This window comes from Heterodontus francisci, chromosome 15 (genome assembly GCF_036365525.1).
Source record: "Heterodontus francisci isolate sHetFra1 chromosome 15, sHetFra1.hap1, whole genome shotgun sequence".
Classification (NCBI taxonomy): Eukaryota; Metazoa; Chordata; class Chondrichthyes; order Heterodontiformes; family Heterodontidae; genus Heterodontus; species Heterodontus francisci.
Window position 1 is genome coordinate 18,915,582 of NC_090385.1, and position 17,236 is coordinate 18,932,817.

Below are 17,236 nucleotides of genomic sequence, written 5' to 3' on the forward strand. Positions count from 1 at the left end.
CTCTCTCTCTCCCTATGATGTGTGTGTATCTATTTCTCTCTCTGTCTCACTATGGTGTGTGTGTATCTATCTCTCTCTCTGTGGTGTGTATGTATCTATCTCTCTCTCTCTCCCTATTATGTGTGTGTATCTCTCTCTCTCTCTGTGGTGTGTATGTATCTATATCTCTCTCTCTCTCTCTGTGGTGTGTATGTATCTATCTCTCTCTCTCTCTGTCGTGTGTATGTATCTATCTCTCTCTCTCCCTTTGATGTGTGTGTATCTATCTCTCTCTCTATGATGTATGTGTATCTATCTCTCTCTCTGTGGTGTGTATGTATCTATCTCTCTCTCTCTCTATGATGTGTGTGTATCTATCTCTCTCTCTGTGGTGTGTATGTATCTATCTCTCTCTCTCCCTATGATGTGTGTGTATCTATCTCTCTCTCTCTATGATGTGTGTGTATGTATCTATCTCTCTCTCTCTGTGGTGTGTATGTATCTATCTCTCTCTCTCCCTATGATGTGTGTGTATCTATCTCTCTCTCTGTGGTGTGTATGTATCTATCTCTCTCTGTGGTGTGTATGTATGTATCTATCTCTCTCTCTGTGGTGTGTATGTATCTATCTCTCTCTGTGGTGTGTATGTATCTATCTATCTCTCTCTCTGTGGTGTGTATGTATCTATCTATCTCTCTCTCTGTGGTGTGTGTGTGTATCTATCTCTCTCTCTCTGTGGTGTGTATGTATCTATCTATCTCTCTCTCTCTCTCTCTCTCTCTGTGGTGTGTGTGTGTATCTATCTCTCTCTCTCTGTGGTGTGTATCTATCTCTCTCTCTGTGGTGTGTATGTATCTATCTCTCTCTCTCTCTGTGGTGTGTATGTATCTATCTCTCTCTGTGGTGTGTGTGTATCTATCTCTCTCTGTGGTGTGTGTGTATCTATCTCTCTCTCTCTGTGGTGTGTATGTATCTATCTCTCTCTCTCTCTGTGGTGTGTATGTATCTATCTCTCTCTCTGTGGTGTGTATGTATCTATCTCTCTCTGTGGTGTGTATGTATCTATCTCTCTCTCTATGATGTATATCTATCTCTCTCTCTCTGTGGTGTGTATGTATCTCTCTCTCTCTCTGTGGTGTGTATGTATCTATCTCTCTCTGTGGTGTGTATGTATCTATCTCTCTCTCTCTCTGTGGTGTGTATGTATCTATCTCTCTCTCTGTGGTGTGTATGTATCTATCTCTCTCTGTGGTGTGTATGTATCTATCTCTCTCTCTCTCTGTGGTGTGTATGTATCTATCTCTCTCTCTGTGGTGTGTATGTATCTATCTCTCTCTGTGGTGCGTATGTATCTATCTCTCTCTCTATGATGTATGTGTATCTATCTCTCTCTCTGTGGTGTGTATGTATCTATCTCTCTCTGTGGCGTGTATGTATCTATCTCTCTCTCTGTGGTGTGTATGTATCTATCTCTCTCTGTGGTGTGTATGTATCTATCTCTCTGTGCTGTGTATGTATCTATCTATCTCTCTCTCTGTGGTGTGTATGTATCTATCTCTCTCTGTGGTGTGTATGTATGTATCTATCTCTCTCTCTGTGGTGTGTATGTATCTATCTCTCTCTGTGGTGTGTATGTATCTATCTATCTCTCTCTCTGTGGTGTGTATGTATCTATCTATCTCTCTCTCTGTGGTGTGTGTGTGTATCTATCTCTCTCTCTCTGTGGTGTGTATGTATCTATCTATCTCTCTCTCTCTCTCTCTCTCTCTGTGGTGTGTGTGTGTATCTATCTCTCTCTCTCTGTGGTGTGTATCTATCTCTCTCTCTGTGGTGTGTATGTATCTATCTCTCTCTCTCTCTGTGGTGTGTATGTATCTATCTCTCTCTGTGGTGTGTGTTTATCTCTCTCTCAGTGGTGTGTGTATCTCTCTCTCTCTATGATGTGTGTGTGTGTCTCTCTCTCTGTGTGATGTGTATGTATCTATCTCTCTTTCTGTGGTGTGTGTATCTCTCTCTATGATGTGTGTGTGTGTGTGTCTCTCTCTATGATGTGTGTATATCTCTCTCTCTATGATGTGTGTGTATCTCTCTCTCTGTGGTGTGTGTATCACTCTCTCTCTATGTGTGTGTATCTCTCTCTCTCTATGATGTGTGTGTGTGTCTCTCTCTCTATGATGTGTCTGTGTGTGTGTCTCTCTCTCTATAATGTGTGTGTATCTCTCTCTATGATGTGTGTGTGTCTCTCTCTCTATGATGTGTGTGTATCTCTCTCTCTATGATGTGTGTGTATGTATCTATCTCTCTCTGTGTGATGTGTGTGTGTGAGTCTCTCTCTCTATGATGTGTGTGTGTGTCTCTCTCTCTCCATGATGTGTGTGTATCTATCTCTCTCTCTGTGGTGTGTGTATCTCTCTCTCTCTCTCTCTGATGTGTGTGTATCTATTTCTCTCTCTGTCTCACTATGGTGTGTGTGTATCTCTCTCTCTCTCTGTGGTGTGTATGTATCTCTCTCTCTCTCTCCCTATGATGTGTGTGTATCTATCTCTCTCTCTCCCTATGATGTGTGTGTATCTCTCTCTCTCACTATGGTGTGTGTGTATCTCTCTCTCTCTCTGTGGTGTGTATGTATCTCTCTCTCTCTCTCCCTATGATGTGTGTGTATCTATTTCTCTCTCTGTCTCACTATGGTGTGTGTGTATCTATCTCTCTCTCTGTGGTGTGTATGTATCTATCTCTCTCTCTCTCCCTATTATGTGTGTGTATCTCTCTCTCTCTCTGTGGTGTGTATGTATCTATATCTCTCTCTCTCTCTCTGTGGTGTGTATGTATCTATCTCTCTCTCTCTCTGTCGTGTGTATGTATCTATCTCTCTCTCTCCCTTTGATGTGTGTGTATCTATCTCTCTCTCTATGATGTATGTGTATCTATCTCTCTCTCTGTGGTGTGTATGTATCTATCTCTCTCTCTCTCTATGATGTGTGTGTATCTATCTCTCTCTCTGTGGTGTGTATGTATCTATCTCTCTCTCTCCCTATGATGTGTGTGTATCTATCTCTCTCTCTCTATGATGTGTGTGTATGTATCTATCTCTCTCTCTCTGTGGTGTGTATGTATCTATCTCTCTCTCTCCCTATGATGTGTGTGTATCTATCTCTCTCTCTGTGGTGTGTATGTATCTATCTCTCTCTCTCCCTATGATGTGTGTGTATCTATCTCTCTCTCTGTGGTGTGTATGTATCTATCTCTCTCTCTCCCTATGATGTGTGTGTATCTATCTCTCTCTCTATGATGTGTGTGTATGTATCTATCTCTCTCTCTCCATGGTGTGTATGTATCTATCTCTCTCTCTCCCTATGATGTGTGTGTATCTATCTCTCTCTCTGTGGTGTGTATGTATCTATCTCTCTCTCTCTCTATGATGTGTGTGTATGTATCTATCTCTCTCTCTCTGTGGTGTGTATGTATCTATCTCTCTCTCTCCCTATGATGTGTGTGTATCTATCTCTCTCTCTGTGGTGTGTATGTATCTATCTCTCTCTCTCTATGATGTATGTGTATCTCTCTCTCTCTCTGTGGTGTGTATGTATCTATCTATCTCTCTCTGTGGTGTGTGTGTATCTATCTCTCTCTGTGGTGTGTGTGTATCTATCTCTCTCTCTCTGTGGTGTGTATGTATCTATCTCTCTCTCTCTCTGTGGTGTGTATGTATCTATCTCTCTCTCTGTGGTGTGTATGTATCTATCTCTCTCTGTGGTGTGTGTGTATCTATCTCTCTCTGTGGTGTGTATGTATCTATCTCTCTCTCTATGATGTATATCTATCTCTCTCTCTCTGTGGTGTGTGTGTATCTATCTCTCTCTGTGGTGTGTATGTATCTATCTCTCTCTCTATGATGTATATCTATCTCTCTCTCTCTGTGGTGTGTGTGTATCTATCTCTCTCTCTCTGTGGTGTGTATGTATCTATCTCTCTCTCTCTCTGTGGTGTGTATGTATCTCTCTCTCTCTCTGTGGTGTGTATGTATCTATCTCTCTCTGTGGTGTGTATGTATCTATCTCTCTCTCTCTCTGTGGTGTGTATGTATCTATCTCTCTCTCTGTGGTGTGTATGTATCTATCTCTCTCTGTGGTGTGTATGTATCTATCTCTCTCTCTCTCTATGATGTCTGTGTATCTATCTCTCTCTCTGTGGTGTGTATGTATCTATCTCTCTCTCTCTCTGTGGTGTGTATGTATCTATCTCTCTCTCTCTATGATGTATGTGTATCTATCTCTCTCTCTGTGGTGTGTATGTATCTATCTCTCTCTGTGGTGTGTATGTATCTATCTCTCTCTCTCTCTCTATGATGTATGTGTATCTATCTCTCTCTCTGTGGTGTGTATGTATCTATCTCTCTCTCTCTATGATGTATGTGTATCTCTCTCTCTCTCTGTGGTGTGTATGTATCTATCTATCTCTCTCTGTGGTGTGTGTGTATCTATCTCTCTCTGTGGTGTGTGTGTATCTATCTCTCTCTCTCTGTGGTGTGTATGTATCTATCTCTCTCTCTCTCTGTGGTGTGTATGTATCTATCTCTCTCTCTGTGGTGTGTATGTATCTATCTCTCTCTGTGGTGTGTATGTATCTATCTCTCTCTCTATGATGTATATCTATCTCTCTCTCTCTGTGGTGTGTATGTATCTCTCTCTCTCTCTGTGGTGTGTATGTATCTATCTCTCTCTGTGGTGTGTATGTATCTATCTCTCTCTCTCTCTGTGGTGTGTATGTATCTATCTCTCTCTCTGTGGTGTGTATGTATCTATCTCTCTCTGTGGTGTGTATGTATCTATCTCTCTCTCTCTCTGTGGTGTGTATGTATCTATCTCTCTCTCTGTGGTGTGTATGTATCTATCTCTCTCTGTGGTGCGTATGTATCTATCTCTCTCTCTATGATGTATGTGTATCTATCTCTCTCTCTGTGGTGTGTATGTATCTATCTCTCTCTGTGGTGTGTATGTATCTATCTCTCTGTGCTGTGTATGTATCTATCTATCTCTCTCTCTGTGGTGTGTATGTATCTATCTCTCTCTGTGGTGTGTATGTATGTATCTATCTCTCTCTCTGTGGTGTGTATGTATCTATCTCTCTCTGTGGTGTGTATGTATCTATCTATCTCTCTCTCTGTGGTGTGTATGTATCTATCTATCTCTCTCTCTGTGGTGTGTGTGTGTATCTATCTCTCTCTCTCTGTGGTGTGTATGTATCTATCTATCTCTCTCTCTCTCTCTCTCTCTGTGGTGTGTGTGTGTATCTATCTCTCTCTCTCTGTGGTGTGTATCTATCTCTCTCTCTGTGGTGTGTATGTATCTATCTCTCTCTCTCTCTGTGGTGTGTATGTATCTATCTCTCTCTGTGGTGTGTGTTTATCTCTCTCTCAGTGGTGTGTGTATCTCTCTCTCTCTATGATGTGTGTGTGTGTCTCTCTCTCTGTGTGATGTGTATGTATCTATCTCTCTTTCTGTGGTGTGTGTATCTCTCTCTATGATGTGTGTGTGTGTGTGTCTCTCTCTATGATGTGTGTATATCTCTCTCTCTATGATGTGTGTGTATCTCTCTCTCTGTGGTGTGTGTAACACTCTCTCTCTATGTGTGTGTATCTCTCTCTCTCTATGATGTGTGTGTGTGTCTCTCTCTCTATGATGTGTCTGTGTGTGTGTCTCTCTCTCTATAATGTGTGTGTATCTCTCTCTATGATGTGTGTGTGTCTCTCTCTCTATGATGTGTGTGTATCTCTCTCTCTATGATGTGTGTGTATGTATCTATCTCTCTCTGTGTGATGTGTGTGTGTGAGTCTCTCTCTCTATGATGTGTGTGTGTGTCTCTCTCTCTCCATGATGTGTGTGTATCTATCTCTCTCTCTGTGGTGTGTGTATCTCTCTCTCTCTCTCTCTGATGTGTGTGTATCTATTTCTCTCTCTGTCTCACTATGGTGTGTGTGTATCTCTCTCTCTCTCTGTGGTGTGTATGTATCTCTCTCTCTCTCTCCCTATGATGTGTGTGTATCTATCTCTCTCTCTCCCTATGATGTGTGTGTATCTCTCTCTCTCACTATGGTGTGTGTGTATCTCTCTCTCTCTCTCTGTGGTGTGTATGTATCTATCTCTCTCTCTCCCTATGATGTGTGTGTATCTATTTCTCTCTCTGTCTCACTATGGTGTGTGTGTATCTATCTCTCTCTCTGTGGTGTGTATGTATCTATCTCTCTCTCTCTCCCTATTATGTGTGTGTATCTCTCTCTCTCTCTGTGGTGTGTATGTATCTATATCTCTCTCTCTCTCTCTGTGGTGTGTATGTATCTATCTCTCTCTCTCTCTCTGTCGTGTGTATGTATCTATCTCTCTCTCTCCCTTTGATGTGTGTGTATCTATCTCTCTCTCTATGATGTATGTGTATCTATCTCTCTCTCTGTGGTGTGTATGTATCTATCTCTCTCTCTCTCTATGATGTGTGTGTATCTATCTCTCTCTCTGTGGTGTGTATGTATCTATCTCTCTCTCTCCCTATGATGTGTGTGTATCTATCTCTCTCTCTCTATGATGTGTGTGTATGTATCTATCTCTCTCTCTCTGTGGTGTGTATGTATCTATCTCTCTCTCTCCCTATGATGTGTGTGTATCTATCTCTCTCTCTGTGGTGTGTATGTATCTATCTCTCTCTCTCCCTATGATGTGTGTGTATCTATCTCTCTCTCTGTGGTGTGTATGTATCTATCTCTCTCTCTCCCTATGATGTGTGTGTATCTATCTCTCTCTCTATGATGTGTGTGTATGTATCTATCTCTCTCTCTCCATGGTGTGTATGTATCTATCTCTCTCTCTCCCTATGATGTGTGTGTATCTATCTCTCTCTCTGTGGTGTGTATGTATCTATCTCTCTCTCTCTCTATGATGTGTGTGTATGTATCTATCTCTCTCTCTCTGTGGTGTGTATGTATCTATCTCTCTCTCTCCCTATGATGTGTGTGTATCTATCTCTCTCCCTGTGGTGTGTATGTATCTATCTCTCTCTCTCTCTATGATGTGTGTGTATCTATCTCTCTCTCTGTAGTGTGTATGTATCTATCTCTCTCTCTCCCTATAATGTGTGTGTATCTATCTCTCTCTCTGTAGTGTGTATGTATCTATCTCTCTCTCTCTCCCTATGATGTGTGTGTATCTATCTCTCTCTCTCTGTGGTGTGTATGTATCTATCTCTCTCTCTATGATGTATGTGTATCTATCTCTCTCTCTGTGGTGTGTATGTATCTATCTCTCTCTCTCCCTATGATGTGTGTGTATCTCTCTCTCTCTCTCTATGATGTGTATGTATCTATCTCTCTCTCTCTCTGTGGTAGTATGTATCTATCTCTCTCTCTGTGGTGTGTATGTATCTCTCTCTCTCTCTCCCTATGATGTGTATGTATCTATCTCTCTCTCTATGATGTATGTGTATGTATCTCTCTCTCTATGATGTGTGTGTATGTATCTATCTCTCTCTCTCTGTGGTGTGTGTGTATCTATCTCTCTCTCTCTCTATGATGTATGTGTATCTATCTCTCTCTCTGTGGTGTGTATGTATCTATCTCTCTCTCTCTCTGTGGTGTGTATGTATCTATCTCTCTCTCGATGATGTATGTGTATCTATCTCTCTCTCTGTGGTGAGTATGTATCTATCTCTCTCTCTGTGGTGTGTATGTATCTATCTCTCTCTGTGGTGTGTATGTATCTCTCTCTCTCTCTCTCTATGATGTATGTGTATCTATCTCTCTCTCTGTGGTGTGTATGTATCTATCTCTCTCTCTCTATGATGTGTGTGTATCTATCTCTCCATGATGTGTGTGTATGTATCTATCTATCTCTCTCTCTATGATGTATGTGTATCTATCTCTCTCTCTGTGGTGTGTATTTATCTATCTCTCTCTCTATGATGTATATCTATCTCTCTCTCTCTGTGGTGTGTATGTATCTATCTCTCTCTCTCTCTCTGTGGTGTGTATGTATCTATCTATCTATCTCTCTCTCTGTGGTGTGTGTGTGTATCTATCTCTCTCTCTGTGGTGTGTATCTATCTCTCTCTCTGGTGTGTATGTATCTATCTCTCTCTGTGGTGTGTTTGTATCTATCTCTCTCTCTCTCTGTGGTGTGTATGTATCTATCACTCTGTGGTGTGTATGTATCTATCTATCTCACTCTCAGTGATGTGTATGTATCTATCTATCTCTCTCTCTCTGTGGTGTGTATGTATCTATCTCTCTCTCTCTCTGTGGTGTGTATGTATCTATCTCTATCTCTCTCTCTGTGGTGTGTTTGTATCTCTCTCTCTGTGGTGTGTATCTATCTGTATCTCTCTGTGGTGTGTATGTATGTATCTATCTATCTCTCTCTCTCTCTCTGTGGTGTGTATCTATCTCTCTCTCTCTCTGTGGTGTGTGTGTGTATCTATCTGTCTCTGTGGTGTGTGTGTGTGTATGTATCTCTCTCTCTCTCTGTGGTGTGTGTATGTATCTCTCTCTCTCTCTCTGTGGTGTGTGTGTATGTATCTCTCTCTCTCTCTGTGGTGTGTGTATGTATCTCTCTCTCTCTCTCTCTGTGGTGTGTGTGTGTATCTATCTCTCTGTGGTGTGTATCTATCTCTCTCTCTCTCTGTGGTGTGTATGTATCTCTCTCTCTGGTGCGTGTGGGGGTGGGGGAGGGGCGGCCCCTCGCCTGCGCCCTCTGCAGGCACCGAGCGGCGGTACAGGGAGCACGGGCTCTTTCTTCTTTCTTTTCTTCTGCTCGCTTGTCAAGGCCCAAGAGGAACCGTAAGTACAGTCAGAAAGAGAGAGAGAGAGAGAAAAATAACAAATTAAATTACCAGGAACTTCCTGTCTTCTTTTGTGAGAATGTAAATGGGTTTTCGAGTATCCGAGCCGAGGCGAGAGAAGGAAAATAAAGTGGCTTTCGCTCGGAAATCGCGCGACGTCGCCACCTTTAATGAACCAGGAAGAGAAAAGCCTGTCACTCTTGTCATTATTTGCTTCTTGACGTTTTATATATATATACATAAAAATATATATTTTCTGAGGTGATTTTTTGGGGGAAGGAGGTAATTTCCCTGCTCCCTCCCTCTGCCCTCCTCCCAGGATGGGAGTTTTATCTTCAGATGACTGGTTGTGCCCCCCCTTTAATAAAAGACTGGTTGGTGATCTGGGCAGGCGGCACAAGAGATAAAAAGAGTCAGGAGTTTAAAAAATATCTAACCAGACTGCACTTTATATATTATACAGATATATATTCTTAGTGCGTTGTTTCCAGGCCTGTCTAGGCCTTGCACTGAAAGGCACAACTGTCCTTTGGGCGTCTGTTAGACTCTATCCTAATGTGGCCATGCAGCTGAGGGCTCTTCATTTATAGCACAATTTTGATTTTCTTCTTTCTTTCCTTGCACTGTTCTTTAAAGGTTGGTTTAAAAAAAAAAAAAATCCTTAACTAGAGTAGGTTGAACATTATCTTCAGATGCAGGTATCCTGAAGCATGTCAAAACTATCCTTGATGTGCCTCCAGAATCCCAACTGCGTTTTGGGGTATTGTCCACTGTCTGGATTTGCACATTTGTTTTCTTTGCAATTGAAGCTTTTGAGGGATGTGTCCCAAAACGGCATTTTAAAAAATAAATAAAACAGTCCCATGTAATTTTTATCCTGTCTATTTAAATTGGAACAAATTTTGTTTTCCAATAAATAGCTGCCAGGGCATACCACAAAATTATTTGTGCGAAAACATTTGCAGTGCAACAACATGTAATATGAACTTAAGCATTTGCAAAAGTTGCAATTTTTCATTTTGATCTAGATTTCGCTATTGTGTAGTTTTCCACGTTTTATGATAGTTCTGTAACTTTGAAGTTGCCTATCTCGTTATTCTTTTTGTACATATCTCCCAAATCTACTTCCCAGAAGACGGAATACTCTAAGCCATGGAGTTCTTCATGGCTACCATGACCACCTTTCATTTCTGCAGGACAAGGCTACTATTTTGTGCTCTTCCCAGTGGCTCGGGTATTAGTGAAACCTGATTGACCTCAAATTTCACTTAAGGTTAGGATTCCACTTGGACTAAATTGAGAGGGGGAAAAGTATTTTGCTGTACCCTTGGATACCCAAGGCCATTTGGTCAAGTAGGGTGATAGATATAGTAGTAAGCAAATTATGTTTATTATTGTTGGGTAAACAGGCTAAAAGTATAGGAATGTGCAGCTTCAGTGCTGCAAAATTATGGATGTTGGATGGTAAAACCCCCTGACTATCCAAAAGCAAAGTGGACTCTTTTAACGGATCGGTGCAAATATTGTCTTCTCAGTCAGTGTGAGTCCCTTAAGTTACTTAGTTTGCTGTCAAACTCAACAAGAAATTGTATGGATTCGCTTTGCTCTCTTCAATTTGACTTAACTTTTGTCCTACTGGTGCGTTTTCAAGGCTTGACTGAGATGACTTTTGTATCACCCAGCTTTTTCAATTACTTTTCAAAGGAAAACAGTTTGTATGTTATTAAATCCATTAACTACCTCTTTGTCCCAGTATTTCGCATATATGACCTGTGATAGTTTTCTGTGATATTCCCTGCCTCTCCAATTTTGCCTACCTTGTTCGGTTTTGATGAGATTTAGCTAAAATATCCACTTGTATTTTCTGTTTACACACACTGATGGACTTGCTGTGTATTTCCATAATTTTGTGTTTTGTTTCCGACTTCCAGCATGTGATTTTTTTTTCTCTTTTTTTATCTCGGTGAATGGGGAAAATAATAAATGTCAACAGCTTACAACTCAGAGTATGTTTGGATTGAGAACAAACTTAGATGAATTTCTATTAACTAGCAATAAAACTGTCATTCATTTTGATTTGTAATACTTTGATTCCCTAGCTCAGTGGGTATGTAGTGTGACCTGGAGCCAAACAGATTAGGTAGGTGCCATGTTTGATTCCTTGTCTTTGCTGAGGCAGCCAATCTTAGCCAAGGCAGCAGTTGGAATGTTTTGATTAGCCTTTAAGCTAAGGAGGGGAAAATAAGCTGATGTAACTGTTTTTCTACTTCTGGCTGCTATCTAAAGGCCCCCGCTGGAAATGCGTGTGGACAAAAAAGGGAGAACGGGAAAAGGGCTTGGCTGTGATGGCTGTCATGAATTTACTAGCTGGTCAGCACTTGATCTCAGTTGTTTATCACTGGTAGACAAGCAGATTAAAGCTCTAAAGGGAGCTGCTTTATCACTATCAATATTATGGATCCTGGGTGATGGGCCCACAGCGGTCTGAGAAACCAGCACTTCTTTGAAGTAGTATTGGCTGCTTATGCACATGAAGCTGCATCCAGGGTAAGCAGTTCTTTCAGAAGGGGAGTGGTAAGTTGAGAAAACTGGAAAGGCACAGAAATTGTGATGGAAGAAGTGGTAGGTGAGGGAGCATTGTTCGCAGTATGGTGGTTGGGTTTTCTGAATATGTGAGCATGGAGTGATGTCATTCACCAATTTAATTTTGGCAAGTTTCTTAATTATTCATGCAAAATGTGGGAAAACAGTTCTGATTGGACATCTTTTTTCTGCCATGGTGGATATACTGTTATGAAAGTTATTCACAATTGTATTGGAATGTCATAAACAGTAAGCAATACGAAGAATATTACTGTTCGGCATGCAACTGGTGCAAGTACAATGCGATAGAAGAGTAAGAAAAGCAGAAGGAAATCATGCGGAATAACATTAGAGGTGCAGAATTGGAATGTTATCAAGTGCTTATATTCTTACATTTTGTGTACGAGGCTTTCCCAGTACAACAAGGAAGCACCAAAGTAGTGCTGCAGGCTAAGAATTTTCCATTTCTGTATTCTTAAGAGTTGCCATTTGTGAAATCCTTTCAGTTAATTTTACTGTGTGGCCCTTGCAATTGACACAAATAGTACCAAATGTTGAAGTTCAGTCATCCATTTAATTGGTAATATAGTAGTACATTTTTTTTTAAGTTAAAAGATCTTGACCTTTCCCATGTGTAGGATTGTGACACAGGTTTATTAAGACAGCTATCATGTTCTGTTTACTGTTACAGCAGCTGGTGAGAATTATTAATCATGTGACTGTATTGTTCTGACATTGCTGTCTTGTTAACACCTGTAAAGAAAAGTGGTAAGAATAGACCTGTTCTTGTTTATTTGTTATTTTTAATCATAGTTTTATAAATTGACCCTTTTTCTTGAATGGAAAATTCATCCTGAAGCTTGACCTCTACTGAAGTATACTATCTGAATTAATAATCAGCACTCTTGTATGCCAGGCCTGCCTCAGAAGTAGGCCCCATGTTGGTGCTACGGGATAAACTGACAGTGTAAATGGGCTACAGTATGGTGATCCAGATCAGTCTGCACCTCCAGATCAGTTGTTGCTTCTCTCCTTCCACACCAACTTTTGGTTTTAAAAATACAATTTGCATGTACATCCATTGTATTTGCAGTGTGGGTGCCTAATATTACTTTTGTATCTTCTAATATAACAGGGCAGTTCCACTATATGTTTGTGTGTGATCACTGGACTTGGATTACCAAACTGAGTGAAAGCTTTAGATCGTAGTGGCAGACAGTATTCTGGTCGTTATTCTGGATAAACCGTTTCATAGCGAAAGCACTGAGATCAATTTTGACTTGTACTCACACATTGGTTGCATCTGTGGTTATGCTGAAAGTTGAGAGACATAATTAAGGATCATTGTATTAAGACTGTGTATGAAGCTGCAACTGTTACACTGGACATTCTCAATAGGACAACAGCATTTAGTAGTTTACGTATGCAAAATAAGAGACTTTTTAAATTGACGCAGCAACAATGGCTGATGGTAGGTAGGCCAGCTGTTGGTTGCATTACTCGGAGAGAAAGGGCCAATAGTGGGAGTCAAGACTCGAGGCGATTTAGCCTCAAGTCTGCAGCTAGTCAGGTTATAGTGGTATGGGTCCAAATTTGTGCTGGTTGGAAGCCAACCCCTGCAATGAATTTTGTTTACGCCAGCGCCAATTTGGAATGCAGCAACTTTCATTAGTAATGTGCTCCACATATGCCAGTAAAGGTTTGCAGCACGTAACATGAAGAAAAAATGAGGCACCCAGCAAGAAAAGTAGAAAATGTAGCATGGTGGGGACGGGTGAAAAGATCAAAACCATGGTCACGGAGGTAGGTTTTTAGAGGGAGTTTGACAGCCAGAAGGAAGGTAGCAGGGCAAAGTGATTTAGTGAAATATTCCAAAAGGTAGAAGTGTAATGATTGAATAATTAGTCTTTGATGACAGATTGGAGGGAGCAGGGAAATAGAAAGCGTGAACAGGGTCATATAGCTTGAGAAATCGGGTGGAGCGAGTTTGTGGAGTGATTTAAAGAGAGAGACAGTGATCTTAAAGTAGATTTCCTGCAGCACAGGGAACCAGTTAATATTGGCAAGCACAGAGTTATGGGATTGATAACAGTGAATGAGGGGGAGGGGTGATTATGGATTTTGTACAGGAGGGGACATGAAACTTAAATTCCAGATTAGCTGCAATTTTGGAGGGAGGCAAGTGAGAATGTTGGAAAATGTAATCGTCAGTGAACGTATGGAGTAGAGTTAAAGCAATAGCAAGGGAGTGATTGGAATTTTTGCAGGCAATATTCAGGAGCTGGCAGGTTACGGATCTAGTGATGGAGGGGATGTGGGATGAAAAGCTCAAGTTGATGGAGCAAGACGTCAAATGTGTGTACTACTATTTAGTATGAGAACCTAGTCCAGGAGGTTGATGGAGATGGGGGTCAAAGGAACATGGGTGCTGGCAGAAACTGGAAAGAGTGGCTTTGGTTTTGTCAATGTTGAGCTGAAGAAAGTGTCCACACCTCCATGAATTGATGTCAAAGAGGCAGTCAGAAGATATAGCAGCTGTTTCAGAGATGAGGGTAGAAGAGGAGAGGTAGAGTTAGATGGCATTATGGAAGCTGATTATGCCACTTGAAGGGTAATCTGCAGATTCATGTAGATGACTGGTACATAAATTGGCCCGAAGATACTGGATTTTTGCTGGTTGGATTTCAGAAACAGTTCAGCCACTGAAACATCATGGCCTGGATTTTGTGGTAGGAACAAAAGAAAAAGAAAAACAGACTAAAAAAAATAGGATAACTGCGTACACCATTAAAGTGTAAATTGGACAGCAACTTCTGGCATTCGTACATGTTCAATTAAATGTGGAAATTAGGAAGTAGTTGGATGCAGTTCCAGAAGCTTTGTTATGCCGGTATCTTGTTGACAGATTTGTCATTGAAATGTATGGAAGGGTGTGAAGTTGCTGCATTTACCCACTAAACTTGCTAGAAAAAGTTGAGGCTTGTCCATTCTAGTGTAAGTGGATTTTTAGCACTGTGGTAACTCTTAATTACTGCCAAACAACCTCTCTGGCACTGAAAGTTAACTTTTACAAGTGTGGAATCTCATTTCTTCAGAATGTAATCAATGTTGGAGATCTAGTTCTTTTTTTGACTTTTTTTTCTGTCTCTTTTGCCCCTCATTTAATCCAGTCTTTCTTTCCTGCCCCTTATTTCACTTTCTGTACATGTTTGGCATTGAATTAAATATTCTATCCTGAACTCTCTGGTTTAGATTCTGCACTGCTCTTTAGGAATTCTTTAATCTGATTGGTTAAGGAGGTACACAGTTTCTGGTTCTGTTCACGCAGGCTCCAGATTTCCGCCGTAGAGGGCCTTGCCCCAAAATGGGTTTCTAATTATCACAAGTTTTTGTGCAAAAGCTGATAGAAAGTCTGTGGGCAAGTGTAACCGTAATGAATGGCTGGTGCCATTTGTTTGGCACTGACTGCAAAATATGGACCTTTATATTGTTGCCACGCATCTCTGTGGACATTCACAGAACTAAAGGACTGTTTCCAAATGGTTTCTAGTCTACAGTTTGATCTTGAGAATTTGGAGCGTACTGGTCTAACAGTTTGCAATTGCGAGACTTTATTAAAGAACAGAGAAAATGCTTCAGAATTGCCATATTTTAAACAGGACAGTCTACTGACTAAATTATCTTGTTTTTTGTGGTTTGGTACAATTTTTTTATCGGTGACTTTTAGTGTATACTGATACAGTTGAGGAAATCATTCCTGTGCGATAATAGTGTATTCTTGAGTATTGGTACAAAGGAATGATGACGAGGGGGACAATCTAAAGGCACCACAAAACCCAAGAAAAAACTGTTAATTAAAAGTGTGCAATCCCGCAGTTGTCACTCTAGAAAACTCATGCCTATTACAAATTAAAGATTGTGAGCTGTCTTTTTGTGTTTTTTTGCACCAGCATGGCTCATTTGTAACACTGTCACTTCTGGATTAGAGGTTTGAGTCTTGCACCATGGACCTGAGCTGACATTCCAATATGGTCCGAGTTGTTGTCCTTTGAATGAGGCATTAAATTGAGCCATTGTCTGCCTGTTGTTAGACGTTAAATATCCCATGAAATTGGAAGAACAGGAAGTTCTCCTGGTGTCCTGATCAACGTTCCTCCCTCAAGCAATACTACTAAGCACGGTCATTCATCTCAGTTGTTGTTTGATGAGATACTGCTTGTGGAAAATGGCAGTTGTGTTTGCTTACACATCTAGTTGTAATTCATTGAATGTGAAATCTTTTGGCATGTTTCTGTTGGATATGATGAAGTCCTACATAAATGCAAATCTTTCTTTCAGTGTATATGCATCCACATCCTGTGTAACGACTGCTCAAACTTAAATTATTTAGATGCAAGGTAGGATTTAGTGTTTGTGATTTGGAAGGCCCAAAACACTCTTCAAACACCATAATGGTTACTAGAGCAGCCTCTCTTGTGTGAACCACTATGAAGAGACAACTGATACAAAATAAAGTTCAGCTAATTGGAAACTTTAACTAGAACCAAGTTGGGCAAATATGGGTCATCTTGGCCTGACAGTTGAATTAGGGATTTATCATGGGAATCCCCTGGGAAGGACGGCATTACCTCTGAAATCATCAAGAGTGCCAAGCCTGCTATACTTTCAGCACTGTACGAACTGCTTTGCCTGTGCTGGGACGAGGGAGCAGTACCACAGGACATGCACGATGCCAATATCATCACCCTCTATAAAAACAAGGGTGACCGCAGTGACTGCAACAACGACCGTGGAATCTCCCTGCTCAGCATAGTGGGGAAAGTCTTCGCTCGAGTCGCTTTAAACAGGCTTCAGAAGCTGGCTGAGCATGTCTACCCTGAGGCACAGTGTGGCTTTCGAGCAGAGAGATCCACCATTGACATGCTGTTCTCCCTTCGACAGCTACAGGAGAAATGCCGTGAACAACAGATGCCCCTCTACGTTGCTTTCATTGATCTGACCAAAGCCTTTGACCTTGTCAGCAGATGTGGTCTCTTCAGACTACTAGAAAAGATTGGATGCCCACCAAAGCTACTAAGTATCATCACCTCATTCCATGACAATATGAAAGGCACAATTCAGCATAGCGGCGCCTCATCAGACCCCTTTCCTTTCCTGAGTGGCGTGAAACAGGGCTGTGTTCTCGCACCTACACTGTTTGGGATCTTCTCCCTGCTGCTCTCTCATGCGTTCAAGTCTTCAGAAGAAGGAATTTTCCTCCACACAAGATCAGGTGGCAGGTTGTTCAACCTTGCCATTCTTAGAGCGAAGACCAAAGTACGGAAAGTCCTCATCGGGGAACTCCTCTTTGCTGACGATGCTGCATTAACATCTCACACTAAAGAGTGTCTGCAGAGACTCATCAACAGGTTTGCGGCTGCCTGCACCGAATTTGGCCTAACCATCAGCCTCAAGAAAACGGACATCATGGGACAGGACGTCACAAATGCCCCATCCATAAATATCGGCGACCACACTCTGGAAGTGGTTCAAGAGTTCACCTACCTAGGCTCAACTATCACCAGTAACCTGTCTCTCGATGCAGAAATCAACAAGTGCATGGGAAAGGCTTCCACTGCTATGTGCAGACTGGCCAAGAGAGTGTGGGAAAATGAAACACTGACACAGAATACAAAAGTCCGAGTGTATCAAGCCTGTGTCCTCAGTACCTTGCTCTACGGCAGCGAGGCCTGGACAACGTACGTCAGCCAAAACGTCTCAAGGGCGGCACAGTGGCGCAGTGGTTAGCACCGCAGCCTCACAGCTCTAGGGACCCGGGTTCGATTCCGGGTACTGCCTGTGTGGAGTTTGCAAG

General features: G+C 41.4%; 1 protein-coding gene across 8 annotated transcripts in view; it reads left to right on the forward strand.

The window, feature by feature from the left end:
* The first annotated feature begins 8,709 nt into the window (after positions 1-8,709).
* The window catches only part of zbtb33 (zinc finger and BTB domain containing 33), a 156,223-nt gene continuing 147,696 nt past the window's right edge, over positions 8,710-17,236 (forward strand). For all 8 annotated transcript variants that reach the window (XR_010976431.1, XR_010976430.1, XR_010976427.1 and 5 more), the window contains exon 1: positions 8,710-8,797. The gene's annotated coding sequence lies outside the window, so the exon portion shown is untranslated. The remainder of the gene's footprint in view (positions 8,798-17,236) is intronic.